Here is a 5,345-nt window from a genome sequence, read left to right as displayed (position 1 = left end):
TAAATATCTTTTTTTTTTTTTTTTTTGCAGTTTTTGGCCAGGGCTGGCATATGGGGCTGGTGCCTTATTCCTTTGAGCCACAGGGGCCACCCTGTAGCTAAATATCTTTACTCACAAAATATTCATTACAAAATTTTATAAGATACTTATAAAATATTCTCAACACATTGGCCACTTCCTTGTAAAATTTTGTAATGAATATTTTGTAAATAAAGGTACATCTGGCTACAATTTCCATATTCCTTATATATAGTGACTTTCAGGGTGGAATACTTTGTAGAATCAAAAATTGTGTATAAATAAAATAAGTAGCTCTCCCTCCCTCCCTTTCTTCTTTTGTTATCCTTTTCCTCCCTCCCTTTTTTCCTAAATTGGGTAATTTATGCTCTTAATGCCTATTGAGAAATGTATAATATAACTGTCAAGGATTATTTGACTTTCTAACCCCAGTGTTTACATTTACAGATAATATGTATTAATGTGTATTAATAACCTTTGCTATTATTAAAGGGTGATAATCTGATGGCTTTGGCAGAAGCAAAAGAGATATTAGAATTGCTCTCAAAGAGATATTAGAATTGAAAGCTGATCCCATAGGTCCAGTCGAAGGAACAGTAATAGTCTTTCACAGACAAAGGAAGATGTCCTGTTACTCCAGTTATAAATCAAAGAAGAACTTTGAGAAAAGTCTCAGTTCGGGTTGCTGGAAAGTGTTGGGCAAAAAGTCCCTTTAATATTTGATGAAAATGGAATAACAAATCAATGAGGCCTCTCCCAGCATGCCAGTGGGAATTATAGGCTGGGGAGACCTTCCTTCTGCAGGAGATGAAATTCTTGAAGTAGAATGTGAGCCCAGGGCACATGAAGTTGTTGACTAGAGGACATATGAACAAGAACAGGAGAAAAATAAAGAGCATCTGAAAATAATAGCCGAAAAGCAACGCACATTGGAAAGCCCGTGAGAAGTGACATTGATGGCTCTGTCTGGCCATTTTGAACATTATGGACACCCATGAGTGTGACATTAGTGAAGATGATGTTGACCTTGCTGAAACATTTGATGTTGTTATATATGGCTTTAATGTGAAAGCAGGCAATGTTATCCAGAGGTCTGCTGCAGAAAAAGGAGTAAAAGTTAAACTTCATAAAGTTATTTACTGTCTTAATGAAGATTCACAGGAACTGAGCTGCAGATTGCCTGTCTGTGGAACAGCACCAAGTGGGTGAGGCTTCTACACCAGCTACTTTCTCTATAACAGAAAGGAAGAAAAAGCTCCTGTGGCTGGCTGCCGAATGCAAAAGGGACAATTAGAAAAACAAATATTAAATTAACCCCTAACGGACATATTACTTGGAAGATGACATATCAGTCATCGAAACTGGAGTGGACAGTGGTGTCAGTTTAGATGAAGAAAAGACAAGATTTAAAGTAGGAGATGAAATTGTTATGAAGAAAAGCAAGTTCTAGCCAAGACTTTTTGGGATCCAGGATTTTTAAGATACATTTAAAATGTAAATAAGATTGTTTTGCTTTATGGAAGGCAGAAGTTTGCCATCCCGGGTCAAAAAGCAGCAAAGCTGTTGTACCAAGTGTTAAAGTGCATTAGGACAAACTGTCAAAAGTGCTCCAGAAACAGGGATCCTTAGTTAAGGATGCCTCCAACTAGGAAGTCTGGAGTAGGAAGATTAACAATGTAGCACGTAAAAGGGAATTCTTAATTTTCTGAATGTGTCACTGAATGTAATAATCAGAGTTTAACAAACTTCTTTCAAGTGTTAAAAAGTAATTAATTAATTAACATAAATAAAATATGCAGTAATCCCCGGAACTACTCATACTTTTTTCGCACACATTTATAGCAATACTGTTAAAAGAAATCATAATACATCGTCCAATATAGTAGTCACCAACTACACATGGCTATTTAAATTTAAATTAACCCAAATAAAATAAAATCTAAAATTTGTTCCCAGTTGTACTACTCACATTTAAAACGACAAAGACCACTCATGGCTAGTGGTGACCTTAGTGGATGGTGAACATTGCACAGATTCAGAACAGTTCTATCCCTGCCAAACACCTGTTAAATAGACAGGAAGCTTAACTATGCCGAAGTCCTGTGTTCATGTCTTCAATTTCCTATTTATTAGTTATTCTATATTTCTGTAAGTGAATTACCTTATTTTCAGAGCAAATATGGATAATGAGCCATCCATATCTCAAAATGCTATTAAGAGGTTTTTAATGAAATAAACCCATGGAGGTCAATTACAAATTGAGAAATGTGGTACATACAATAATCTTGTACTGTGATGAACGAATACAGTGGTAGACCATGTATAGACCCGACTTTAGAGTATAGAGTCCTTAAGAGAGGTGACTTCTGTCCATAGAGGGCATGATAAATGCATAATTCACGGTGAATCACAAATAAGATGTTGAGAGAGCTTCCCCATTATCTGCTTGTGAAGCCTGAACTCCTGAAAAGATTTACCAATCCTTCTTGATTGCTCTTCTGATCTCTTGGTTGGTTTTCTTTATCTATTTATCTCTCGCTACACATCCACTTTCTTTATTCTGCATTCTACTTAGATATAGAGATTATGTTTTTTAATTAAATTCTTCAAGTAGTCCAAAACTTACTCACGAAATGTAGCTCAGAGCCCCGTGTCTCATTCTGACCCTCCCTCCTTCCTTCCCTTTCCCTGGCTGATTCAGCTGCCACCTCTGATCTTAGACCCCATTTATTCTGCAGAAACTATCCTAGTTCTCCATCACCAGGTTTATCATATTTAGTTAAGAGGTATTACAAATGGAAATTACCGATTGCTCTACTCACTGCAAAGTCTGGATCATTAGAAATCATGATTCTTTTAATGACTATTATACGCCCAACACCTAGCACTGTTACTATCCCATTGTAGGGGTCCAATATGTTGACCAAATGAAAGCTAAAGAGGAGAAAATCTGTTTTTAGTTGAGGAGAGTATATATGGGGGTAAATATCAAGGATATAATATTCCAATAGCCTCATTCAAATGTGATTTCCCACCTTTCATATGCAGCAATGTGCGTGCACTGCAAACCTAGTTACTAAGTCTGTCCTTCACGTCTAATATTTACAGAACCCAGCCTACATTTTGGTTCTCATTCTTGAAACCTGGCATTGTTTGCCTGCATTTTTTAAATTTAATTTATTTATTTCATTTATGTCATTTTTATTTCATTTTTTATTTATTCATTGATCCTCAGTATTTCTTAGTTATATATTCTCTGCCTGGGAACATTCCAGACCCATTATGCGAATTATTTTATGTAGTATAACAACCCTGAGGGTTAAGTATTATCTTTATTTGATAAACATAAGCTAAGAGAGGACCAGTAGCTGATTAAATGTCACACACCTAGTGAGCGGTAAAGATGGAGGTTGAACCAGGTCTCCTTCATTTTAGAAGCTATTCTCATCACCCTGGAACATCAGGATGACTAGGCAGTAACTTCACCTCTCTACTGTAAAAGAATATATGTAGGGCAGCGCCTGTGGCTCAAAGGAGTAGGGCTCTGGCCCCATATGCTGGAGATTGAGGGTTCAAACTTAGCCCCTGCCAAAAACTGCAAAAAAAAAAAAAAAAAGAAAGAAAAGAAAATATATTTAAAAGTTAGAAACCAGTTTTCTCATGTGGGCAGGAGAAAGGATTTGTGATTTGTTTAGATAATTATTTCACTGATTTATTATTTCTGTTGTCAAAATCACATGTCTTAAAAAGAAACTTCATTTAACTTTATTTAAAACTCATTCCATTTATGATCTCTGTGTGCATAAATATCTGGTTGACTCACATAATTTAAGTTTCTCATAGTCCTTCTATACCGAAGCCTTTAGTAGAAAATTTACAGTACAGGTAAAAATACTATTTTCTAAATAAAATAAAATAGTCTGTAGCAATGAGTTTTCACTAGTCTCTTTTCATCTAAGTATATGTATATAGAAGTAAGGAAATTCAGATAATTTCATTTGCTAAAAGTGAAGGATAATCTTTTTCTGAAAACTGTACTTTTCAAAAATTTACTGAGATTTGGGCTGATTTATTCAGTTTAAAATAAACTGATACATTATATTAAACGAGCACAAAAATAATGATTTTTATCTATAAAAGGTATTTGCAAGCAAGTAGATTATAATTCATCACTAATGCATTATTAACTCATTAAAATAAGAGGTTTATAAGAATCTTTGTTAAGGTTAAGGGAGATAAGGATGTGACCTTTTGTCACAGGGGAAGGTTAGTGCTAAATATACCACAGACATATCGGACCAGGGACAAATTATCATGTAGTCAATATTTTGCAAGAACAACATTTGAAATCTCTTATGGATGGTTATTCTGCTGCATTTTAACTCTCTGCAATTTTAGCCCTCGAGCATGAGAACACTAACTTTATCTTGTAGAAGATATCTCATCAACTTGATAGCTGGAAAAAGTTGCCGCATTCCTAACATTAGCAGTGCTGTCTGTCCTGTCGAAGCCTTTCACTTTTCTTGTTCTAGGTTCAAAATCCACATATTTTTACACTGTCTTTGAAAAGGTCACAAGTTAGGAGCGTACGTGAGAAGAGTATCTGCAGTCTGCTGTTTGCTGCGTCCTTCAAGATGCAGTGTGTCCAGTCTGACATAGGAAATTAATCATCTCCAAGAGAAAAGAAAGAAGACAGACTGAGAACTGATGGCATCAGACAAATCTGTGCACGTAAAGTTCCAACCAATTATGCATCGACTTTGCAAACATTTATCTAAAACGTAGTCTGTGTTAAGTAATTCTTAACAACTGAAGATACAGAGAGGGTGGGAACTTAGTTCTTATGCTTCTATAAATAATTATAAGTTGCAAAAATGTGAATCCAGCTGCACATTTGAAAGTATTCATAGGTTGATTAGCACAGTGCCTGGCATACGCAATGCCCTCAATAAATATTAGGGTATTTTTATACATACTATTATTCTTATGAGGATATTTATGTTACATAGTAACATTTATTATATCTGCCACATGCCATAATATAGATATTATTTGGTTCATATGTGCCATTACTATTGAAAGCAGATTTTTTTTTAATTCTAAAAAGGAGTAGTGTGTTGTACCTGGAATGAGGAAGGAGACTAACTAAAACTCTCCCCAAATGGTTAGAAAATTAGATGGATCCTAAGGAATGAATAACATCATACTAACAGGAAAATGAGAAGTGGAGTTCTGAAGTAGACCAATGAGTGGTTGTTTGCCAACCCTGCAAAGAGGACTTTGTAGCTTATGTCCTGAATTTTAAAGGATACACCCTCATCTTTCCT

General features: G+C 35.3%; 1 pseudogene; it reads left to right on the top strand.

Moving 5' to 3' along the window:
* The first annotated feature begins 1,002 nt into the window (after positions 1-1,002).
* Positions 1,003-1,509, top strand: LOC105886625 (annotated as a pseudogene).
* The last annotated feature ends 3,836 nt before the right edge of the window (positions 1,510-5,345 follow it).

The sequence above is a fragment of the Otolemur garnettii genome, unplaced genomic scaffold, assembly GCF_000181295.1.
Source record: "Otolemur garnettii isolate 467f Iridium unplaced genomic scaffold, OtoGar3 scaffold00001, whole genome shotgun sequence".
Taxonomy (NCBI): Eukaryota; Metazoa; Chordata; class Mammalia; order Primates; family Galagidae; genus Otolemur; species Otolemur garnettii.
Note: the sequence above shows the minus strand (reverse complement) of the source record. Positions and strands in the feature narration are given on the sequence as shown.